The sequence below is a fragment of the Pristiophorus japonicus genome, chromosome 11 (assembly GCF_044704955.1).
Source record: "Pristiophorus japonicus isolate sPriJap1 chromosome 11, sPriJap1.hap1, whole genome shotgun sequence".
NCBI classification, from domain to species: Eukaryota; Metazoa; Chordata; class Chondrichthyes; family Pristiophoridae; genus Pristiophorus; species Pristiophorus japonicus.
The window spans coordinates 135,270,373-135,296,792 of NC_091987.1; the positions used below are offsets into that span (position 1 = coordinate 135,270,373).

General features: G+C 47.3%; 1 protein-coding gene across 1 annotated transcript in view; it reads right to left on the minus strand.

Annotated features, from left to right (window-relative positions):
* Nucleotides 1-26,420, minus strand: part of LOC139276310 (ecto-NOX disulfide-thiol exchanger 1-like) — a 493,766-nt gene that overhangs the window by 334,262 nt on the left and 133,084 nt on the right. The window lies entirely within an intron of this gene.

Genomic DNA, 26,420 nt, shown 5'->3' on the forward strand with positions numbered 1-26,420 from the left:
TCTTTTACATCCACCTGAGAGGCTAGATAGGGCCTCAGCATTACATCTCATCTGAAAGGTGGCACCTCTGACAGTGCAGCACTCCCTCAGCACTGCACTGGAGTGTCAGCCTAGATTTTGTGCTCAAGTCTCTGGAGTGGGATTTGAACCCACTATCTTCTGACTCTGAGGCGCGAGTGCTACCCACTGAGCCACAGCTGACATCACCAGACTGCCACAGGCTGGTTGTGACTGCAGGATCTGGGGACTGCTGCAGCCAATCAACACAATGCATTCCTCCTGCAGATGACGACAATACACAATGTCAGGCAACACTACGAGAGGCATTGGGCACTTGACACCACAGCAACAGGAAGCAATGGCCATAATTGGCTTGTACTCTGGGATGCCCATACATGAATGGTACGCATCAATGATCTAGACTAATATATATGGGGTATGATTAAGAAGTTTGCAGATGATACACAAATCGGCTGTGTGGTTGATAATAAAGAAGAAAGCTGCAGACTGCAGGAAGAAACCAATTAACTGGTCAGATGGGCAGAACAGCGGCAAATGGAATTTAATCCGGAGAAGTGTGAGGTAATGCATTTGGGGAGGGCTAACAAGGCAAGGGAATACACATTAAATGGTAGGACATTGAGAAGTGTAGAGGAACAAAGGGACCTAGGAATGCATATCCACAGATCCCTGAAGGCAGCAGGCCAGGTGGATAAGGTGGTTAAGAAGGCATATGGAATGCTTGCCTTTATTAGCTGAGGCAAAGAATATAAGAGCAGGTTGGTTATGCTTGAACTGTATGAAGCACTGGTTCGGCCACAGCTGGAGTACTGCTTGTAGTTCTTGTCACCACATTGCAGAAAGGATGTGATTGCACTGGAGAGGGTACAGAGGAGATTTACGAGGATATTGCCAGAAGTGGAGAATCTTAGCTATGAGGACAGATTGGATAGGCTGGGTTTGTTTTCCAAGGATGAGGGGAGACCTCACTGAGGTGTATAAAATTATGAGGGGCCTAGATATAGTGGATAGAAAGGGCCTATTTCCCTTAGCAGAGGGATCAACAACCAGGGGGCATAAATTTAAAGTAATTGGTAGAAGGTTTAGAGGGGATTCGAGTGGAAATTTCTTCACACAGAGGGTTGTGGGGAGTTTGAAACTCGCTGCCTGAAAGGGTGGTAGAGGCAGAAACCCTCACCACATTTAAAAAGTACTTGGATGTGCACTTGAAGTGCTGTGACCTGCAGGGTTACGGATCTAGAGCTGGAAAGTGGGATTTGGCTGGATAGTCTTGTTGGCCAGTGCAGACACGATGGGCCGAAAGGGCCTCCATCCGTGCTATAAATTTCTATGATTCTATGATCTGAATAATGGATACCTGGCTGTGAGTCACAGTCTTAAATCTAATTGAGGGATTTGGCTGGCTTACATATATAATCACAGTTACTGGGGAGTAAGATACAGAGTGGAATTTAACCGAGGGATTTGGGCAGCTTTTCTTGCCCTTTACATTCTCCACTGAAGATGGAGATGGAAATGTGGGAGTCTGTGCCTTCAGTAGGGTTGTGAGAATGTATACCATTTCAAATTTAATGCTGCTATGCAATTTCTTCCCCAGCTACCACTTTCTTCACATGAGATCCATGTAGTAGCTGAATAAGTTAGGATGCTGCTCAAGCACACCCAAGTTAACAGTGCTGCTTATTTCCTCCAAGGGCTGCAAGCCAGGAGACAGCAAAGTAGGTTTGTGAAGACCAAGACCCAACAGTCTCGTCTTCCTCTGGCAGCCCTGGCGAAACTCAGCCACCCCTCATTCACCCTCTTCCTTGCACTCAGCAGTCCAGAGACACCCACCCGAGTGGGTGTAGAGCATGTGGATGAGGGGTTGGCACACGGTGAGACACAGAGTACATGGAAGCCAGAGGATGCAGATGTGGAATTGGATGCAGCTGAGCAGAGGGCAGAGGCACATGGTTTCTCTGTCCATGGCTGAAGAGCAACAGATGATAATCTCATGAGTCCTGCTATGGCAAGTAGGATGCTCAGCATCAGATGCATTAGGAGTGTCTGTGGTGGAGCCCACTGCCCTGCCAGCATCCAAGAGTGGCTCAAATCATTGCAGGGCAGCCAGGAAATGGTGGCAGCTGCAGGAGCATCGAAAGGCCTCGTGGAGAAAGGCCTCCAAAGATCATGTACTCACCAGGAGCTGCCTTGCTCTTCATCCTCAATACTGCTGTGGTGAGTCTTAATGAGGAAAGTTCCTCAGCAATATGCAGGCCAGCTTCAAGAGAGCGAGGAGCGGCCCTTCAACAAATGGCCTTAGCAGAGATCCTGTCTATTGAACGCAGCACACTTCCTATACATCAGGTAACCTTCTTTAGAAACATAGAAACATAGAAAATAGGTGCAGGAGTAGGCCATTCAGCCCTTCGAGCCTGCACCGCCATTCAATAAGATCATGGCTGATCATTCCTTCAGTACCTCTTTCCTCTTTCTCTCCATACCCCTTGATCCCCTTAACCGTAAGGGCCATATCTAACTCCTTCTTGAATATATCCAGTGAACTGGCATCAACAACTTTCTGCGGCAGGGAATTCCACAGTTTAACAACTCTCTGAGTGAAGAAGTTTCTCCTCATCTCAGTCCTAAATGGCTTGCCCCTTATCCTAAGACTATGTCCCTGGTTCTGGACTTCCCCAACATCGGGAACATTCTTCCCGCATCTAACCTGTCCAGTCCTGTCAGAATCTTATATGTTTCTATGAGATTCCCTCTTATCCTTCTAAACTCCAGTGAATAAAGGCCCAGTTGATCTTGTCTCTCCTCATATGACAGCCCAGCCAGCCCTGGAATCAGTCTGGTGAACCTTCGCTGCACTCCCTCAATAGCAAGAACCTCCTTCCTCAGACTAGGAGACCAAAACTGAACACAATATTCCAGGTGAGGCCTCACTAAGGCCCTGTACAGCTACATTAAGACCTCCCTGCTTCTATATTCAAATCCCCTAGCTATGAAGGCCAACATACCATTTGCCTTCTTTACCGCCTGCTGTACCTGCGTGCCCACTTTCAGTGACTGATGAACCATGACATCCAGATCTCGTTGCACCTCCCCTTTTCCTAGTCTGCCGCCATTCAGATAATATTGTGCCTTCGTGTTTTTGCCCCCAAAATGGATAACCTCACATTTATCCACATTATACTGCATCTGCCACGTATTTGCCCATTCACCTAACCTGTCCAAGTCACCCTGCAACCTCTTAGCGTCCTCCTCACAGCTCACACCGCCACCCAGTTAGTGTCATCCACAAACTTGGAGATTTTACACTCTATTCCTTCATCTAAATCGTTAATGTACATTGTAAAGAGCTGGGGTTCCAGCACTGAGCCCTGCAGCACTCCAGTCGTCACTGCCTGCCATTCTGAAAAGGACCCATTTATCCCGACTCTCTGCTTCCTGCCTGCCAACCAGTTCTCTATCCACGTCAGTATATTACCCCCAATACCATGTGCTTTGATTTTACACACCAATCTCTTGTGCGGGACCTTGTCAAAAGCCTTGTGAAAGTCCAAATGCACCACATCCACTGGTTCTCCCTTGTCCACTCTGCTAGTTACAGCCTCAAAAAAATCCAGAAGATTCATCAAGCATGATTTCCCTTTCATTAATCCATGCTGACTTGGTCCGATCCTGTCACTGCTTTCCAAATGCGCTACTGTTTCATCCTTAGTGATTGATTCCAACATTTTCCCCACTACTGATGTCAGGCTAACCGATCTATAATTACCCATTTTCTCTCTTCCTCCTTTTTTAAAAAGTGGTGTTACATTAGCTACCCTCCAGTCCAAAGGAACTGATCCAGAGTCGATAGACTGTTGGAAAATGATCACCAATGCATCCACTATTTCTAGAGCCACTTCCTTGAGTACTCTGGGATGCAGACTATCAAGCCCCGGGGATTTATCAGCCTTCAATCCCATCAATTTCCCGAACACAATTTCCCTCCTAATAAGGTTATCCTTCAGTTCCTCCTTCTCACTAGACCCACTGTCCCCTAGTACCTTCGGAAGGTCATTTGTATCTTCCTTCATGAAGACAGAATCGAAGTATTGTTCCAATTGGTCTGCCATTTCTTTGTTCCCCATTATAAATTCACCTGAATCCGACTGCAAGGGACCTACGTTTGTCTTTATTAATCTTTTTCTCTTCACATATTTATAGAAGCTTTTGCAGTCAGTTTTTATATTCCCTGCAAGCTTCCTCTCATACTCTATTTTCCCGCTCCTTAGTCCTCCTCTGTTGAATTCAAAATTTCTCCCAGTCCTCAGGTTTGTTGCTTTTTCTAGCCAATTTATATGCCTTTTCCTTGGCTTTAACACTATCCTTAATTTCCTTTGTTAGCCATGGTTGAGCCACCTTCCCAGTTTTATTTTTACTCCAGACAGGGATGAACAATTGCTGAAGTTTATCCATGCGATCTTTAAATGTTTGCCACTGCTTATCCACCGTCAACCATTTGAGTATCCTTTGCCAGTCTATTCTAGCCAATTCACACCTCATACAGTTGAAGTTAACTTTCCGTAAGTTCAGGACCCTAGTTTCCGAATTAACTTTGTCACTCTCCATCTTAATAAGGAACTCTAAGATATTATGGTCACTTTTCCTCAAGGGGCCTCGCACAACAAGATTGCTAATTAATCCCTTCTCATTTCACATCACCCAGCTCCCTGGTTGGTTCCTCGACATGTTGGTCAAGAAATCCATCCCTATTAGACTCCAGGAAATCCTCCTCCATTGCATTGTTACCAGTTGGGTTAGCCCAATCAATATGTCACCCATGATTACTGCTGTACCTTTATTGCAAACATCCCTTATTTTTTGTTTGATGTTGTCCCCAACCTCACTACTACTATTTGGTGGTCTATACACAACTCCCACTAGCGTTTTCTGCCCTTTGGAATTCCGCAACTCCACCCATACCGATTCCACGTCATCCAGCTAGTGTCCTTCCTTACAATTGCATTGATTTCTTCTTTAACCAGCAACGCCACCCTGCCTCCTTTTCCTTTCTGTCTATCCTTCCTATATGCTGAATACCCTTGGTTGTTGAGTTCCCAGCCTTGGTCACCCTGGAGCCATGTCACATCGCATCTGTTAACTGCTATCTGCGCAGTTAATTCATCCTTATTCCGACTACTCCTCGCATTGAGGCTCAGAGCCTTCAGGCTTGTTTTTTTAACACACTTTGCCCCTTTAGAATTTTGCTGTAATGTGGCCCTTTTTGTTTTTTGCCTTGGGTTTCTCTGCCCTCCACTATTACTATTCTCCTTTCTATATTTTGCTTCTGACTCTATTTTATTTCCCTCTGTCTCCCTGCATAGGTTCCCATCCCCCTGCCATATTAGTTTAACTCCTCCCCAACAGCACTCGCAAACACTCCCCCTAGGACTTTGGTTCCGGTCCTGCCCAGGTGCAGAACGTCCGGTTTGTACTGGTCCCACCTCCCCCAGAACCGTTTCCAATGTCCCAGGAATTTGAATCCCTCCCTTCTGCACCACTGCTCAAGCCACGTATTCATCTGAGGTATTCTGCGATTTCTACTCTGACTAGCACGTGGCACTGGTAGCAATCCTGAGATTACTACTTTTGAGGTCCTACTTTTTAATTTAACACCTAGCTCCCTAAATTCGTCTGGGAGGACCCCATCCCGTTTTTTACCTATGTTATTGGTACCTATATGCACCACGACAACTGGCTGTTCACCCTCCCTTTTCAGAATGTCCTGCACCCGCTCTGAGACATCCTTGACCCTTGCACCAGGGAGGCAACATACCATCCTGGAGTCTTGGTTGTGGCCGCAGAAACGCCTATCTATTCCCCTTACAATCGAATCCCCTATCACTATCGCTCTCCCACTCTTTTTTCTGCCCTCCTGTGCAGCAGAGCCAGCCATGGTGCCATGAACTTGGCTGCTGCTGCCCTCCCCTGATGAGTCATCCCTCTCAACAGTACCCAAAGCAGTGTATCTGTTTTGCAGGGGATGATCGCAGGGGACCTCTGCACTACCTTCCTTGCTCTACTCTTCCTGTTGGTCACCCATTCCCTATCTGGCTGTGTACCCTTTACCTGCGGTGTGACCAACTCACTAAACGTGCTATTCACCGTGCTATTTACCGAGAGAGTGGTGTGAATGTGGAACTTACTACCACACTGAGTAGTTGAGGCGAATAGCACAGATGCCTTTAAGGGGTAACTAGATAAGTACACGATGGAAAAGGGAATAGGAGATGCTGATAGAGTGAGATAAAGTAGAGTGAGAGGAGGCTCCTGTGGAGCATAAACACTGGGGTAGACCAGTTGGGCCGAATGGCCTGTTTCTATGCTGTAAATTCTGCATCATTCTATGTGCAAGGAGTGTGACCATGTTGTGCAAATGAGTCAACCCCAGAAATGATAAAGATTAGCTTTGTCCCGTCGTTGGTATGTAACCACCCCCAAACTCAATGGAGTTATTGAGAAGTGGGATCTAAGCAGCTTCAGTAACTCCAAGTGAAATATGCTGCAAATGTGAACACACAGGGGACACACAATTTACAAACAACATATGCTACACTGCCTCAAAAGTTAAACTCCACACATTACCAAGAGTGAAATGATGTATTAAGTTGACTCAAACCTTGACTCAAAAGTACTGAAACCTAAATGTGCTCAATACTCCCAGGTGAATGTTAATCTCCTTCCCTACATTGGCATGGCAACCTAACATTGTGTGTCCTACCTCAGAGCAGGTCTTTTAGACACGGACACTGGGATACTTGGAAGCCCTGCGCTCATCCGTGCCATCAACATGATTTAGCAAAGTATCGAGTGTTCCCTCAGGGAGCTGCTTGTGCTGCAGACAGCCCTTCCTGTAATTGCCCAGTGGATTGTTTCTGCCTTTCTCCATACTGGTCAGTCGTGCTTCAGTTGTCTTGTCGCAGATTATTTCAAAGCCTTCTGCCTGAATTAAATCACACCTCCACAAAGATTCATTTGCAGCAAGGACCTTGTTGCTTGTGATTTGTTAACCCTCGGATCTGATTACAAGCTGCCATTTTACTGCTCCTGGGATCAGACTGCGCACGTTAATGTTGGGTTTTGACCCACCAGGGCAAAACACTGGGCCCAGGTGCCTTCTCGTCCACTTTGTATTTATTTTAAAAACAAACAAATCGGGAATAGTAAAAATCTCCTAGTTCATCAAAAATAGAATTGATTAGAACCTCTTGTCGGCTAAAACTGGGCATTGTAGGGGACACAAACAGACGGATTGCATTGGTCGCCTGTTATACGCCCACCTGATAGTCAGTCCCATTGATTTCAGTGGAACTAAATATCGTGTGTTTTGTGTATAATGGCGGGCAAATGTGGTTCCGTGTGTCTGCCGCCGCCCCTCCCCCACCCCCGTGTCGAATGATTCTTGTTAAAATATGTTTGAGCCGAGGCCCTATGGATGCAGCAAAGCTCCTCAAACTGCTCCTCTGTCCTGGAGAGAGAGCTTCTGAGTGAAGATTGTCCTCTGCATAGAGGATAACTCAAGACCTTGATGGTTAAGACCTTGACAGACTGCTTGTGGTAATGTTGACTTGAGGTTACCTGTCACAGGTCGATGGTATCAGGAATAAACAGCACAGCCACTGGTCCTGAAATTTGCAGAGACAAGTTTCCTTGTCAAAGCGGCCGGGAATACAGCTTCCCCGTGAGAGCAGTCGGGAATTCCACTTACTCTGCTCTTTCGGTGAAAAAGTCTTGCCTTGAATTTCATTAAAAGATAATAGGGTAAAGTTTCAGCAGGTGAGGCTCCCAGTGTGGGGCCTTACTTGATGGGAGCACGGATCGGTGGATTGGGCACTGCCATCATTCCTGATTTCCCAGTGATGGAGCACCGGAATATTGGAAGCGCCGCAGGGCACCTGATTGGCTGCTCCACCTTCCCGTTGGGCCAGTGTCCATATTGGGATTTTCCCGGATGGCCCTGACATTACGCAGTGGGATGTCCACATCTGGAATTCCTCTCTCCAGGGAGCCACTTGAGCTTTCATTTCAAATGGATCAAAGACTTCTCACAAATAGCGGCACGTGGAATTCCAGCCACACACGCTGCGTTTGTAGGGTGACGTCCCACGGTCTAAGGCTCCAACATTCCTGGCTGTGCTAATTTTACCCAAAGAACTACTGCAGAAAGACTTGCATTTATAACAGCGCCTTTCACAACCTCAGGACGTCCTAAAGGGGAAGTAGTCACTGTTGTCAGGTAGAAAAGGCTGGAGTGGAATGAAGCTGGAAAGCATGAAGGGACTATTTGTCTGTATGTACGTGTAATTTACTGTTAGTGACAATTGGATGGGAGAAGAGGGGGAAGTAAAAAAAAAAGAAAATACAAACATGTTAATTAAGCTAGTTAGCAAACTGGCAGTTGTTGGGTTCTGCTTTACTATTAACGAGGCTGCATTGCTGGGTTTAGACATTTCTGAGGGGCATGTGAGCACATAAGATGCACAACACTTTTACAGTGTGCTCGAAGGCTGGGTGTCCAAGCTTGTCACCTTTGTGGACTGTACAGTGTGTGCCACGGAGCCTCGGGAACCACATCAAGTGTTAATCCCGCTTCCTATTCATTACCGTATATTTCGGGCTGCTGATACTAATCCGAGGTGGAATTTACTGGGCTTTGGGGAAAGATCGGGGGAGTGGGATTAATTGGAGAGCTCTTTCAAAGAAACGATGGGCCGAATGGCCTCCTTTTGTGCTGTGTCATTCTATGATTCTATGATCCTGGTGATCTGATCTGAGATTAATCCACCAATGAGGAAACAGCAATAAATGGGCTGTTGGAGCAGCGTGAGTCCGGGGTCGGAGGCCTATAAAAGGCCAAGCGGGAGAGTGAGGCGGCGGCAGTTGGAGCAGCGCGAGTCCGGGGTTGGTGAGGCCTATAAAAAGCCCAGCGGGAGAGTGAGGCGGCGGCAGTTGGAGCAGTGCGAGTCCGTGGTTGGTGAGGCCTATAAAAGTACCCAGCGAGAGAGTGAGGCGGCAGCAGTTGGAGCAGCGCGAGTCCGGGGTTGGTGAGGCCTATAAAAGACCCAGCGGGAGAGTGAGGCGGCGGCAGTTGGAGCAGCACGAGTCCGGGGTTGGTGAGGCCTATAAAAGGCCCAGCGGGAGAGTGAGGCGGCGGCAGTTGGAGCAGCGCGAGTCCGGGGTCGGGGGCCTATAAAAGGCCCAGCGGGAGATTGAGGTGGCAGCAGTTGGAGCAGCGCGAATCCGGGGTCGGAGGCCTATAAAAGGCCCAGTGGGAGAGTGAGGCGGCGGCAGTTGGAGCAGCGCGAGTCCGGGGTTGGTGAGGCCTATAAAAGGCCCAGTGGGAGAGTGAGGCGGCGGCAGTTGGAGCAGCGCGAGTCCGGGATTGGTGAGGCCTATAAAAGGCCCCGCGGGAGAGTGAGGCGGCGGCAGTTGGAGCAGCATGAGTCCGGGGTCGGAGGCCTATAAAAGGGCATGCTTGTGCAGCTACAGGGAGAAGGCAAAAAAGAAGTAAAAATAAACAGAAAGGTGATGCCACAGCCAAAGGGGTTAATTGATTGGCTGGTGATTGGTGAGTAGTTTTTCTTTCTTCTCTTTAACAGTGAGTAAACTTTAACATTATAGTTGCCTATCTAAAGGTTAAGTCATGGCAGAAGAGCTCGGTCGCGTGTTATGCTCCTCCTGTACCATGTGGGAACTCCGGGACGATTCCAGTGTCCCTGATGACTACACGTGCAGGAACTGTATCCACCTCCAGTTCCTGACGGTCCGTGTTGCGGAGTTGGAGCTGAGGGTGGATTCACTCTGGAGCATCTACGATACTGAGAATGACGTGAGTAGCACGTGTAGCGAGTTGGTCATACCACAGGAGAAGGGTCCACAGCCAGATAGGGAATGGAAGACCAGCAGGAAGAGCAGTGCAAAGAAGGTAGTGCAAGGGTCCCCTGTGGTCATCCCCCTGCAAAACAGATACACTGCTTTGAGTACTGTTGAGGGAGATGACTCATCAGGGGAGGGCAGCAGCAGCCAAGTTCATGGCACCGTGGCTGGCTCTGTTGCACAGGAGGACAGGAAAAAGAGTGGGAGAGCGATAGTGATAGGGGATTCAATTGTTAGGGGAATAGATAGGCGTTTCTGCGGCCGCAACCGAGACTCCAGGATAGTATGTTTCCTCCCTGGTGCAAGGGTCAAGGATGTCTCGGAGCGAGTGCAGGACATTCTAAAAAGGGAGGGAGAACAGCCAGTTGTCGTGGTGCACATTGGTACCAACGACATAGGTAAAAAAAGGGATGAAGTCCTACAAAACGAATTTAAGGAGCTAGAAGCTAAATTTAAAAAGTAGGACCTCAAAAGTAGTAATCTCGGGATTGCTACCAGTACCATGTGCTAGTCAGAGTAGGAATCGCAGGATAGCGCAGATGAATATGTGGCTTGAGCAGTGGTGCAGCAGGGAAGGATTCAAATTCCTGGGACATTGGAACTGATTCTGGGGGAGGTGGGACCAGTACAAACCGGATGGTCTGCACCTGGGCAGGACCGGAACCAATGTCCTAGGGGGAGTGTTTGCTAGTGCTGTTGGGGAGGAGTTAAACTAATATGGCAGGGGGATGGGAACCAATGGAGGGAGACAGAGTGAAACAAAAAGGAGATAAAAGCAAAAAACAGAAAGGAGATGAGAAAAAGTGGAGGGCAGAGAAACGCAAGACAAAGAACAAAAAGGGCCACTGTAGAACAAAATTCTAAAAGGACAAAGGGTGTTAAAAAAACAAGCCTGAAGGCTTTGTGTCTTAATGCAAGGAGTATCCGTAATAAGGTGGATGAAATTAACTGTGCAAATAGATGTTAACAAATATGATGTGATTGGGATTACGGAGACGTGGCTCCAGGATGATCAGGGCTGGGAACTCAACATCCAGGGGTATTCAACATTCAGGAAGGATAGAATAAAAGGAAAAGGAGGTGGGGTAGCATTGCTGGTTAAAGAGGAAATTAATACAATAGTTCGGAATGACATTAGCTTGAATGATGTGGAATCTATATGGCTAGAGCTGCAGAACACCAAAGGGCAAAAAACGTTAGTGGGAGTTGTGTACAGACCTCCAAACAGTAGTAGTGATGTTGGGGAGGGCATCAAACAGGAAATTATGGGTACATGCAATAAGGGTGCAGCAGTTATAATGGGTGACTTTAATATGCACATAGATTGGGCTAACCAAACTGGAAGCAATACGGTGGAGGAGGAGTTCCTGGAGTGCATAAGGGATGGTTTTCTAGACCAATATGTCGAGGAACCAACTAGGGGAGAGGCCATCTTAGACTGGGTGTTGTGTAATGAGAGAGGATTAATTAGCAATCTCGTTGTGCGAGGCCCCTTGGGGAAGAGTGACCATAATATGGTGGAATTCTGCATTAGGATGGAGAATGAAACAGTTAATTCAGAGACCATGGTCCAGAACTTAAAGAAGGGTAACTTTGAAGGTATGAGGCGTGAATTGGCTAGGATTGATTGGCGAATGATACTTGAGGGGTTGACTGTGGATGGGCAATGGCAGACATTTAGAGACCGCATGGATGAACTACAACAATTGTACATTCCTGTCTGGCATAAAAATAAAAAAGCGAAGGTGGCTCAACCGTGGCTATCAAGGGAAATCAGGGATAGTATTAAAGCCAAGGAAGTGGCATACAAATTGGCCAGAAATGGAAGCGAACCCGGAGACTGGGAGAAATTTAGAACTCAGCAGAGGAGGACAAAGGGTTTGATTAGGGCAGGGAAAATGGAGTACGAGAAGAAGCTTGCAGGGAACATTAAGACGGATTGCAAAAGTTTCTACAGATAAGTAAAGAGGAAAAGGTTAGTAAAGATAAATGTCGGTCCCCTGCAGTCAGAATCAGGGGAAGTCATAAAGGGGAACAAAGAAATGGCAGACCAATTGAACAAGTACTTTGGTTCAGTATTCACTAAGGAGGACACTAACAACATTCCGGATATAAGAAGGGTCAGAGGGTCTTGTCAGGAGGAAGAACTGAGGGAAATCCTTATTAGTCGGGAAATTGTGTTGGGGAAATTGATGGGATTGAAGGCCGATAAATCTCCAAGGCCTGATGGACTGCATCCCAGAGTACTTAAGGAGGTGGCCTTGGAAATAGCGGATGCATTGACAGTAATTTTCCAACATTCCATTGACTCTGGATCAGTTCCTATCGAGTGGAGGGTAGCCAATGTAACCCCACTTTTTAAAAAAGGAGAGAGAAAACAGGGAATTATATACCGGTCAGCCTGACATCGGTAGTGGGTAAGATGATGGAATCAATTACCCAAGTCAGCATGGATTTGTGAAAGGGAAATCATGCTTGACAAATCTTCTGGAATTTTTTGAGGATGTTTCCAGTAGAGTAGACAAGGGAGAACCATTTTATGTGGTATATTTGGACTTTCAGAAGGCTTTCGACAAGGTTCCATCAAGAGATTAACGTGCAAAGTTAAAGCACATGGGATTGGGAGTAGTGTGCTGACATGGATTGAGAACTGGTTGTCAGACAGGAAGCAAAGAGTAGGAGTAAATGGGTACTTTTCAGAATGGCAGGCGGTGACTAGTGGGGTACCGCAAGGTTCTGTGCTGGAGCCCCAGCTGTTTACACTGTATATTAATGATTTAGACGAGGGGATTAAATGTAGTATCTCCAAATTTGCGGATGACACTAAGTTAGGTGGCAGTGTGAGCTGCGAGGAGGGTGCTATGAGGCTGCAGAGCGACTTGGATAGGTTAAGTGAGTGGGCAAATGGATGGCAGATGAAGTATAATGTGGATAAATGTGAGGTTGTCCACTTTGGTGGTAAAAACAGAGAGACAGACTATTATCTGAATGGTGACAGATTAAGAAAAAGGGAGGTGCAAGGGAGGTGTCATGGTACATCAGTCATTGAAGGTTGGCATGTAGGTACAGCAGGTGGTTAAGAAAGCAAATGGCATGTTGGCCTTCATAGCGAGGGGATTTGAGTACAGGGGCAGGGAGGTGTTGCTACAGTTGTACAGGGCCTTGGTGAGGCCACACCTGGAGTATTGTGTACAGTTTTGGTCTCCTAACCTGAGGAAGGACATTCTTGTTATTGAGGGAGTGCAGCGAAGATTCACCAGACTGATTCCCGGGATGGCGGGACTGACCTATGAAGAAAGACTGAATAAACTGGGCTTGTATTCACTGGAGTTCAGAAGAATGAGAGGGGACCTTATAGAAATGTTTAAAATTCTGATGGGTTTAGACAGGTTAGATGCAGGAAGAATATTCACAATGTTGGGGAAGTCCAGAACCAGGGGTCACAGTCTAAGGATAAGGGGTAAGCCATTTAGGACCGAGATGAGGAGAAACTTCTTCACCCAGAGAGTGGTGAACCTGTGGAATTCTCTACCACAGAAAGTTTTTGAGGCCAATTTACTAAATATATTCAAAAAGGAGTTAGATGTAGTCCTTACTACTAAGGGGATCAAGGGGTATGGCAAGAAAGCAGGAATGGGGTACTGAAGTTGCATGTTCAGCCATGAACTCATTGAATGGCGGTGCAGGCTCGAAGGGCCGAATGGCCTACTCCTGCACCTATTTTCTATGTTTCTATATTAAGAACAGCTGTTTCTAAAACCCCAGGCCTAACAAACTCAAACAGGACAAACCAGCAAATAAGAAATGCAAACACAGGCAGGACAGGGTTGCCTGGGTTTCACTGGGGGCCACACATGGTTCACAGTCGACACACCTGGTCTGAGGGCCAGGTACCTCAGAGAATTCTGGTATCTGCTGCTTCCTTTGCCATTACTTTGTCTGCCCATTGTCCGCTCTATCCATCGAATACTTGAAGATTCCCCACTGCTGATCTCTCGATCAGTTTGCTAACTTTTCTGCCACTTCATTTGGGGCCAGGTCCTTTTGTCTCATTGAACATTGCCTTTTCTCTTTGGTGTTAACTAAACCGCAAAGGTGTAATAACTCCGCCCTGTGCAACATTCAACCTGCAAATCATTGCCATAGAATCCTGATGAAGATCGGGGGGCCTGGAGGTCGGGGTCAGAAGATAGATTCGGGAGCTTGAATGTCGCAGGTTGGGGAGGAAGGAAGATTTAGAGGGGGTGGAGGGTGCTGGTTGTTAAGGTTGGGGTTGAGGAGGATTATCGGGGGACCTGGAGATTGGTGGTTGGGAATCTTGGGACCGGGAGTGGCGGCGATCGGGATGGTGACTGTGGCGAGTATTTACCTTTTCTTGTTTATGTTGGCGATCTCAAGGGTTGGTTTTCCCTGGAGCAGCTGGCACTGGGCCCATTAAATGGCAAGGCCCCTCCCGACTTCCACTCCCGGTGCGGGTTTTAAGTTTTAAACTTGCAGAAATGTCTTGTCACTGTGAAGGCTCTTTTATCCCCACGTTAACGTATGCATTGCTCTTCCTTGCTTTGTCCTCTGTGCCTCTGTTCTCAAGCCCAGGATCCCATAAGCTTCTTTAACAGCCTTCTCAACTGCTGCTACCTTCAGAGGTCTGTGTCTGTGAATACCCATATCTCTCTGTTCCTGCAGCCCCTTTAAAACTGTAAGAGTTTGTCATTGTAGAAAAGCTTGTGCTGTTCTGTTTGTGTCCTACTGATAATTTCTGTGAATAACTCAAGTTTGTTATTTGGAATTTGAGCCTCGCTCGAGTGTGGTGATGTTGACCATACTGTCCGGAGCCAATGCCTGGGGGGAAATAAAGTGCAGCGAGCATCAGTGATCGACGATGGTTAGTCCGAACGGTTAGGAGGTACTGCGGGACTCGTGGGTCACAGGGACAATGAGGTCCACACAGAGGAGGGGCTACAGGATCAGTGAAAGGAGCAGCTCATTAAATCCCCACATTAGCTCACACTGACGGCACGGAGTTGTGAGAGAGACAGGGACTGTAATGTGGGGAGAAAAGGGCAAGGCATTCCTCCAAGTTTAAAACTATGCTTTAAACCTAGAATCAGTGCCGGGAATTGTGAGATCAGGAGTGGGGAGGGATGGTTTGTATTTAAATATTACAGTACAGGAAGACTCGAAATGTTTGTGGCATTTGCTGCTCCACCTCACTGCACCAGGGCTGTCATGGGGAATGTAAACAGCAATTTGATAGCTGGAACAAACTGAGCCGTGTTCTGGTCTCGATTAGCAGCATTCCACTGCAGTACATCACGGAGTGAAGTGACATGTGCTCCCTGGTGTCTGAGGCAAGGTCTGTGTCTCAGACTCGGACAGCTGTCAGCTGACCTCAGTGGGTGCTGCCCTTGGTCTAGGGAAGGGGAGCTTCCTGCTCCCAATCATCCCACACTGACTGCTGTTGGAGATGTCCACAGGTGGATATAGGCCGAGGACAGGATTGGCTGCGGCTGTGGGTAGCACGCGTTTTCATAGCCTGCCCACTCTCATTATCAAGGTTTCGACATGAATAATGGACACTTGGACTGAGCATCTGGAACCGTAACCCAGTGGGGGAAGAGAAAGAAATTGGATAGAAACAAATATAACCAAATCCAGCACCTCTGCCTATATTACATCAGAGACTACATTCCAAAAGTACTTCATTGGCTGTGAAGAGCTTTGGTCAACAGGAAAGATTCCACTCCCTCAGTGTGTGAGTCATTTGTGACCAGCCTAACCATATCACCACCTACAGACCATTCTCAATGTGTAACATCTCACACAACTCACCTCAGGACACCTAATGCAAGAATCTTCTGTACCTGTCCAAGAACAATGTGTACACATATATCTTCAGTGCAACCATCACTTAACTGGAAGCCCAGAGAGTACAGGTATGTGCCTCCCGCTCCTTACCCTGTACATCCCCATGCTGTCAGTGTGTGATTGATGCACTCTTAAACCTAACCATGCGCTTCTCTTGGATGCAACCTGAGTGGCAGATGTGCGTGAGTGGTAGGTTTCTGAATATTAATGGCAGCGCCTTGGGGCTGAGGTGGTCCTGGGGGCCGAGGTCATGAAATACGATTTTTCTTTGTATCTTACTTCTGTAGTTTGTCATTGGTTCTATTGTGTTTTCAGAAACGAAGTGAATTGCACTGGATCCAGTCAGGGTTAAAATACAGGCTGAATTTCCTCTTTGGCAGAGGAGGAGCCGGAGTGGGGGAATGCCAGGCTGCTCTGGTGACACCACAGCTGTAAGGCACCAACCTGCTGGTCGCCCCTCCACCAGAATGTACAGACAGAGAGTTACCCCCTGCTAACTGTCTCAGGGGCAGTGCTTGTGGAGGATCCAGCTTGCAGAGGAAAACCTCACTGAGATATCACACATGGTGCTACCTAACCTACAGCGCCCCCTCCACCATGGCCACCTCCCTCACACTGGCTGTAAATGGCACAACCACCCTGAACCTTTATGCTGCAGGGCCATTTCAAGCTGCTACTGGGTACATCCAATGTGCACAGATGTGTCATGTCATTCACAGGTGCATTGTATGCTACAGCTGGCAATTGGAGCTCTTTCTCCCAATGCACAATGAACGGTAAAATGACTGAGTACTTAAGTGTTACAATGGCAGGATTCCCCAAGGTCCCAGGGACAATAAATGACTATGCTCCAATGCCCAATACCATCACACAGGTCAACAGGAAAGATTCCACTCCCTCAGTGTGTGACTCGTTTGTGACCAGCCTAACCATATCACCACCTACTGACCATTTTCAATGTGTAACATCTCACACAACTCACCTCAGGCCACCTAATGAAGGAATCTTCCGTACCTTTCCGAGAACAGTGTGTACACATACAGCTTCAGTGCCACCATCACTTAACTAGAAACCCAGAGAATACAGGTATGTGCCTCCTGCTCCTTACCCTGTACATCCCCATGCTGTCAGTGTGTGATTGGTGCACTCTTCAACCTAACCATGCGCTTCTCTTGGGTGAAACCTGAGTGGCAGAAGTGCGTGAATGGTTGGTTTCTAAATATTAATGGCAGCGCCTTGGGGCTAAGTTGGCCCTTGGGGCAGAGGTGGTCAGGTCAAAGCAGCAATGCAGGCTGCATCTCTTCTGATGCTGTATGGACAGCCTGGCCCAATGGTATGTGAGCCTGAACTACCCCCACTGGTATCTACATCTGAACTATCCCCACTGGTATCTCAATCTGAAATATCATCCACTGGTATCTGAACTATCTCCACTGGTATCTCAATCTGAAATATCATCCCACTCGTATCTGAACTATCCCCACTGGTATCTCAATCTGAAATATCGCCACACTGGTATCTCAATCTGAATTACCCCCACTGGTATCTCAATCTGAACTATCGCCCCACTGGTATCTCAATCTGAACTATCCCCACTGGTATCTCAATCTGAACTACCCCCACTGGTATCTCAATCTGAACTATCAATCCACTTCTACCTGAATCCAACTAAAGTTTAGTTCTCTGTTAATATTAAAAGTTTCCCAGGTCGTCCAATGCACCAACCAAGCAGACCATAGGAACCCTTTGAAAATCCCCTTTGCAGTGACTGCAGTTATACTGCAGTGGGTGTGACACTGTAGTGGGTGCAAGACGACTTCCTTGAGCTGGGAAATGTTGTGCAACCTGCTTCAGGGAAATGGGCTTTCATTGCAGTTAATCCCTTAATGCTCTGGGAAGGTGTGCAATGAGAGACACTATTGTTTTTGGAAATACTGAAAGCTTAACATTGCTACAACTGACAATTATTTTTATTTATATTTGGTACTTTGATGAAAATTGTAAATATACTGAGAAATGTAAGTGCAAACAGGGTCAGCTAAAGTTGCTGCTAAAATGTCACAAGCTGTGCTGGATTACCAGTAATTCTACACACACCCATAATATCACTTCCCTTACCTGGGCAGCACTAACCTCTTTGCTTTGTTCTATGCATGGCATTCTACGTAGAGTCCTTTCCTTCCATGTGTGAAATATGTGAGCAGATATTATGAAGCAGAGTGCCCCACACACAGCTTCACACAATGGGGGGGGGTTTGGGGATTTCCAGTATGGGGTCAGCACACCCTGCACCTGTCTCCATCTCTCAAAATAAACGGATGGAAAATCGTGTGGGGATTTCTAACCTTTAAACCCAAATCCCTGATACGCACTCTGTGGTAGGGGCACGAATCTGCCCCGTAATTGCAGCCTGATTTTTGCCCAACGTAAATTCTGAGCTCCTTTGGGACCAATGCATCATTCTGATTTGGAGAGAGTGCTGCACGCATGGTCCCAGGATAATCTGGAAAGAGAGTTCATCCCATTCGGAGAGAGAGAGAGATTTATCGTGTAGATATACCAGGGAGGGCGACCATTTGTTTCCGTGTGGATGCTTCTAAAACAGGCAGCCTGCTAATTGTCCATGAATGGGTCATCTATGGGCCACTGTTGGTTTTAGAGGGTTGCAACAATTGCACCTTATCCCATTCTATTGCTGTTTGCTGGGTTAAAATGTGGGCTTTCATTGTCACACAATTGGCCAATCAATGAAACAGAAGATGCAATAATCTCTCAATTTGCTGTGAAATGCAATTAGGAAGCACTTAAACAGTTGGAGCAGCACTGGAAAGTCAAGCACAGATGGCAGTTCATAAAGCTGGTGAAGAATGGAGGAAGGATGGAAGCCCGACTGCATGGGGTCATTGAGAGAAGCCATGCACTCACTGGGACAAAAGCAAAATGCTGCGCATGCTGGAATCTGAATTAAAACAGAAAATGCTGGAAATCTCAGCGGGTCAGGCAGCATCTGTGGAGAGAGAAACAGAGTTAACGTTTCAGGCTGAAGACCCTTCATCGGACTGGTATCTCCCTCCCCCAGGAAGGTTTGCTGCAGCAGGCTTGGGAGGAGGTGACAGAAACATATAGAAGCAGCAAGTCACCATAGTGCTGATGTGGCTAACTCACATTCCGGTCCCTCACACTGTACAGTGCAAGAGGGTCTAGGCCACCCAGCATACTGTCAGGGAAAGCCTGCACATAGCGAGATAGTACACCTACTTCTGTACATAGCGAAACAGTACACCTACTGCTGTACATAGCCAGACAGTGCACCTACTGCTGTACATAGCGAGATAGTACACCGACTGCTGTACATAACCAGACAGTGCACCTACTGCTGTACATAGCCAGACAGTGCACCTGCTGCTGTACATAGCCAGACAGTGCACCTACTGTTGTACATAGCCAGACAGTGCACCTGCTGTTGTACATAGCCAGACAGTGCACCTGCTGCTGTACATAGCCAGACAGTGCACCTACTGCTGTACATAGCCAGACAGTGCACCTACTGCTGTACAGAGCCAGACAGTGCACCTACTGCTGTACAGAGCCAGACAGTACACCTACTGCTGTACACAACCAGACAGTGCACCTACTGTTGTACATAGCCAGACAGTGCACCTACTGATTGCAGAAGGGAGCACAGCTGAAACAAAGCATAAGACAACTCAAGCCGCCAACATTCAGACACTAGACAATAGAGGAAATAAATACCCTGAACATCTTGCTGAGTATTTGTTTTGTCATCGCTTGTGTAAGAGTGCTACCACCAAGCCAAGTGTCAGTCCCTCGCCTTTGAGTTAGAAGGTCAGATGCCAAGGCACTCCACGGACTTGAGCACATAATCCAGGCTGACACTTCAGGAGGGAGTGCTGCACTGTCAGTGGTGCTGTCTTTCAGATGAGATGTTAAACCGAGGCCCTGTCTGCCCTCTCAGATAGATGGGAAAGATCTCATGACACTATGTGAAGAAGATCAGTGGAGTTATCCCTGTTATCCTGGCCAATATTTATCCCTCAACCAACATCACAAACAGATTGTCTGGTCATTATCACATTGCTGTTTGTGGGAGCTTGCTGTGTGCAAATTGGCTGCCGTGTTTCCTTACAACAGTAACTATACTTTAAAAGTAGTACATTGGCTATAAAATGCTTTGCCCCGAGGTTGTGAAAGGTGCTACTTAAATGCAAGTCTTTCTTTAGCGAGAACGATCTCAGCAGCTTGTAACTAAATAGCTGGTTCAGTGCAGTTCTTGGCTCCTGCCACCTGTGTCAGTCGTTCATCCAGTGAAGGTGCCAAATGGATGGAAGACTTCAGCTGAAGCCGAAGAGAAATTACTCTCTCACTGAAGGGGATTCAATACTTTCATAAACAACGGCCGGCCTGGACAAGAGGATAAATCCACGTGAATATAAATGAAAATCTTCCTTCAGAAGCAGCATTAATGCAGTGAGTAATATTCTCATGTCTGCCGGATGCCTTTTGTATCGGGAAATTAAACACCGAGTTCTACAGATGCTTAAGTGGAAAATATAATTCAATTATTATACTTTATTCAATGTTATTGAGGTCTTGAGGAACATTTTACAATGGGAATACTCACCAATGAACAATCAAGATTAAAATGTTTTAAAGGCGCTATATACATACAAGTTATTGTTGTAGCATCCATGTGTTGCCATAATGTTATTATGGACAAACACCAATATCAACCCAGCCAGGAAGCACTGTTCAGATAGATCACCATTATTAAGTCGGTTTTTTCCTTCTCCTTTTTAAAAAAAAGAGATCTTTAGAGTTAAATTCAGTCTTTCCTCAAAACCTTTGGAGGATGAATTCACCATTCCCGCACTCCATGTGGGGAAAAGTGTTCAATCCCGTTTCATCACCAAGTTTGAAAAGAATCAGGAAAAAGCCCACAATTTTATATCAAGCAGCAGCGATTAGATTCCAGCAGTGTTTCAAACCCTTGTAGATTGTCAGAGGAAAGGTAGTGAAAGAGAGGTAAATAGATAAATACGCTGATCCTATACTCCCATTGGGAAGCGACATTCCCGACCAAGTCACACACCATCCTGACTTGGACATATATCGCCATTCCTTCATCATTGTTGGGTCAAAATCCCTGAACCCCCGACCTAACTGTGGGAGTACCGCAGCTCACCAGCACCTTCACAAGGACAACTAGGGATGGGCAATAAACGCTGGCTTTGCCAGTGACAATAACATCCCGCAAAGGAAAGAAATAATTTGTGCAGAGAACGGGTTGGAGAATTGTCTGTAGTCTCATTTCCCACCTCACTTCCCTCTGAGCACAGTTCCCTGTAGGATTTCTGCGTTTATCCGCTACAGTTTGGAAAAACAGAATGGGGTAGATTTTCCTCTTCAGCATCGCGGCATGGGAGTCTGGGTGGCAAAAGCCCTCATTACCAAATCGGGCACAAGCTGCTCACAATTTCCTGTCCACACAAACAATGCAGAAAACCCCGAGAGCCTGCGCCCGATTTTGTGAGAAGGGATTCCGTTCCACCGAGCGACTCCATCCTGGTGCTGAAGTGGCATGGACTGGCTGTCAGTCCCAGCACATTGGGGATACGGGGCGTGGGGAGAGCGGCAAGGGTGATTATCTGGACCGCGTGTGTCAGCAGCACTATTGGAAGCTTTCAATATCTGCCAATACTTTAAAAGCTATGTCGAAATCCTGTTTTATTTGCAGGAAAGTGTTCTGAAGAATTAACCTTTGGTTTATTTTAAGAACCCAATTTCTGCACCAGTGAAAGACTGGGAGCCGTGTTCCACTGTGCAGTCGGGAGATTGTCTGGGAGCCGTGTCCCACTGTGCAGTCGGGAGATTGGGAGTCATGTCCCACTGTGCAGTCGGGAGATTGGGAGCCGTGTCCCACTGTGCAGTCGGAAGATTGGGAGCCGTGTCCCACTGTGCAGTCGGGAGATTGTCTCGGAGCCGTGTCCCACTGTGCAGTCGGGAGATTGGGAGCCGTGTCCCACTGTGCAGTTGGGAGATTGGGAGCCGTGTCCCACTGAGCAGTCGGGAGATTGGGAGCCGTGTCCCACTGTGCAGTCGGGAGATTGGGAGCCGTGTCCCACTGTGCAGTCGGGAGATTGGGAGCCGTGTCCCACTGTGCAGTCGGGAGATTGGGAGCCGTGTCCCACTGTGCAGTCGGGAGATTGGGAGCCGTGTCCCACTGTGCAGTCGGGAGATTGGGAGCCGTGTCCCACTGTGCAGTCGGGAGATTGGGAGCTGTGTCCCATTGTGCAGTCGGGAGATTGGGAGCCGTGTCCCACTGTGCAGTCGGGAGATTGGGAGCCGTGTCCCACTGTGCAGTCGGGAGATTGTCTGGGAGTCGTGTCCCACTGTGCAGTCGGGAGATTGGGAGCCGTGTCCCACTGTGCAGTCGGGAGATTGGGAGCAGTAAACAAGGAAGAGCAATTTGCTGTCCTTGACCAGTGGAGGGCCCTCTTCATTATTGGTCAATCACACTGGAATAGTCGTTGTTCCATTGGGGTGTGAACATGTTGCAGTGCTGGTTAATAAAAGTGTTCTGTGTGCGTCTTTTGCCCCGAGTCCTGCCTTCCATTGTCTTTGCGGGAATAATGCAAACCTGGGCAAAATGCTACACAGGAAGAGCCAGGAGGATAATGTACAAGACAGCTCTTCAGCGAAGGAACACAGCAAATGCCTGGAATTATTAAAGATAAAACACTCATGCCAGTGCACGTCAGTTTGCTGATGAAACTTAGTGATGGATTATTGTACCAGTAAAGCTGTCAGGAAGCAGAGCCGACACACATCAGCATTATTCAGCATATCAAGGGCAGACATGGATTATGAGAAAAGCAGGTTTCCTCCCACAAATTCATCAGAGTATCAGTTAGGCTACAGGTCTGCAAGCCTGCACTGAACCAGAACTGAGAGGGTATAACCATCAGGGAAGGCTCAACAGGCCGGGGCTCTTTTCTCTCCAAACGAGAAGGCTGACAGGTGACCGGATAGAGCTCTTTAAAATGAAGGGTTTGGATCAGGTAGACTTAAAGATGTTTCCAGTTGTGGGAGAGTCCAAAACTAGGCATCATAAATATACGATAGTCACTAATAAATCCAATAGGGAAGTCAGAAGAAACATCTTTGCCCAGGGAGTGGTGAGAATGTGGAACTCACTACCACAAGGAATAGTCGAGGTGAATGGCATAGATGGATTAAAGGGGAGGCTGGATAAGAACATGAGGGAGATAGGAATAGAAGGATATGGTAATTGGGGGAGAGAGGGAGGAGGAGGCTCGTGTGGAGTATAACAAGTTGGGCCAAATGGCCTGTTCCTGTGTTGTACATTCTATATAATTCTATGTAAAAACAATGAAGTACTTTCCATCACCCCTGGGTTACTGGCTCCTGTAAAACAAGTCGGGGAAGATTTTCAATGTCACCCGGGGCATGAACTGGTGTTGGGAATTGGCCGGCTTTGATATATCACCCGGTTAGAAATTGAAAAGCAATGCAAATTTCATGCTGGATGGTAAGTTGAGAGTCGATCCAAAGTGGTTCACAGGGAGATTCTGAGAGCTGAGAAGTACTTGAGATTTCCTTGAGATTTTCGTTTGAAAGAGACACAGATATAAATGCTGAATTTGAGCCCATGGCCAAGAACAGATAAAATGTAATTTCCTGACTTCGTGGCCCTCCCACCGGTTGTGTATATTGGGAATTTGGGAACCGGGGGTAGAATTTTCCGACCAGTAATCATGCTGAGCACAGACTGGAATCTCCGGCATGCACAGTCAGCAAGCGAAACTCTGTCGGCAGTGTGAAATTGGAACATGTCGAAATCACTGAGCCTACAATCACACCAATCACAGCACAGGAGCTCCTGCAGCCCATTGAACTGGCTCTCCCACTGGAGCTGTCCCCTGCAGTCCCATTTCCCTGATCCTTCACCGTTTATATCCTTCCTTTTCACATACTTCTCCACTTCCCATTCAACTGATGTTAGAGTCGCTGCTTCAATGGTCACTTGTGGTCCAACATTCCATGTTATAATAACCCGCTGTGAAAAATATTCTTCCAACTCCCCCCTTCATAGTGATGGGCCTGAATCTACGATCCTTTTTACCCATTCGTGGTAAATCAATGAGATTGTAGAAGGATGGCTATTTGTCTGTTAGTGAGCCATTAGTGGCTTAGCAACTTGTTAAAATTTAATTCTACTTCACTTAGAAACTGTTATATATGTAGACTTGTATTTACTCTGTACAGCCACCAGAGGGCTCATTCCCCGGAGTCCCAAGGGATCCCATAATCCCTTGGGAGCACAGGTATTTAAGAAGGCTTTACAGGTTGGAGAGGCGCACTCTGGAGACCTGCAATAAAAGACTAAGGTCACACTTTACTTTGAGCTCACAGTGTTCAGTCTGACTCTTTCTCTATGGCGCAGAATTTGCTGCGAAAATACCGGTGAGTTTAATGGCGCTTGGTGATATTAGTGTGTAAATCGGCCAGCAACTTGTCACGAGGAGGAGATGCCCCGTGAGTTGTGAATCGCCACAAGTTGCTGGACGATATGCGCCGCTCCGCCATTAGCCTCACGGAAACGGCAACTCACCCTCAACTTTCCCGTTAGTTGTATGAAATTGCTGCATTTAAGCATTAATTACCCATGAAATTCGCCACAGAAAGTTAGGGCTGGGACCTAACAGCGTAAGTACCTTTTTAATGAGGAGGTTTGTGTTCCTGCAATTTCACTCAACCTCTCCGGCCCAGAAAGGGAACAACTGAAACTGTGGAATTTCACGCCTGCAGATAGTAAATTGTTCCTTGAGATTTTTTAAAATTGAAAATTAACATTTTTAAAAAATTCTTATTTTTGCTCTCTCAATCCAAGCTTTCGTTCCCTCATGTTATTTCTCTTTCTCTACCTGATTTGACTCTAATTCACCCAATTTCCTTCTCTGTCATTTCTTGATTGTTTTCTCAATCCTGAAATCTCATTGGTTAAGGAGACAGACAGTTGTCCTGTCGTTCACCGAGGTCCCAGATGCCTCATTGCCCCCATTATCTGCTCACACTCCCAGCAACATCCAGCGTAAGAGGCTGCAGGGCGAGGGGGAAGGTCACACACATGGGGCACGCTGTGAGATGGCCCACTGCAGCAACTTTCAGCACAGAAGATTGCAGGGCGAGGGGGCCGGTCACACACATGGGGCACGCTGTGAGATGGCCTACCCCAGCAACTTTCAGCACAGAAGGTTCCAGGGCGAGGGGGAAGGTCACACACAATGGGGGCATGCTGTGAGATGCCCGCTCCAGCAAAATCTGGACCAATCAGAATGTGTGAAGAGGAAAGCTCACCTCCAGTTAACCCAGACAGGTGCTCGAGGTCAAACCCATCCCCCTGTACAAATCTTGGCCGAGAAATGCCGTTAAGGCCCGTTTTGAAAGAAAGATGGCGGCCACCTCGCTTGCGCCTGTTTCCGGTGGGTCCCGCGGTGGCCGCTGTTTTGGGCAGGGCGGCGGCGCTGCCGATGCGTGCGCTCGGTGCCGAAATTAAGATAAGGCAAATCGTGACGTCAATGATCACGATGCCCATTCTGCCATTTTCGCCATCGCCATCCCACTTACCGCCCTCCCTTAATCACGGCCCCCTGACCAAGTGTTCAGCAGCAGGAACGGGCCTCCAACAGCGCTATTTAAAGGATCATCATCAAGAACTTGCAGCTGACATGGTTTTTCAGTCTGACTGGCTCTGTGTAGATTTCTGCAACTCCAACAACTTTCTAAACTTGTTTCAAGTTCTTGAGCTGACAGGGATTGTCGGTGCAAGTGGAGAACACCTTGCTTCTCATTTAAAGGCTTCTGCTCACAACACTTGCTCACAGTCGTGGGAGCTCTGCTGGCAGTCCCTCCCATATTCGAGTTTCTTCATGGGAGGGAGCGGAAGTTGCGAAGAAGAGGAGAAGATGGACATAGGGAGGAGGAGAAGGGCTAGGAGGGCTCTCAACAGGAAGCCATACCCACCTAGAGCCTTAGAACATAAGAATTAGGAACAGGAGTAGGCCATCTAGCCCCTCGAGCCTGCTCCACCATTCAACAAGATCATGGCTAATCTGGCCATGGACTCAGCTCCACTTACCCGCCCGCTCCCCATAACCCTTAAAGGTTAAAAATGTATCTATCTATCTGTGATTTGAATACATACAATAAGCTAGCCTCAACTGTTTCCTTGGGCAGAGAATTCCACAGATTCACAACCCTCTGGGAGAAGAAATTCCTTCTCAACTCGGTTTTAAATTGGCTCCCCCGTATTTTGAGGCTGTGCCCCCTAGATCTAGTCTCCCCGACCAGTAGAAACAACCTCTCTGCCTTTATCTTGTCTATCCCTTTCATTATTTTAAATGTTTCTATAAGGTCACCCCTCATATTTCTGAACTCCGAGTAAAGACCCAGTCTACTCAATCTATCATCATAAGGTGACCCCCTCATCTCCGGAATCAGCCTAGTGAATCGTCTCTGTACCCCCTCCAAAGCTAGTATATCCTTCCTTAAGTAAGGTGACCAAAACTGCACGCAGTACT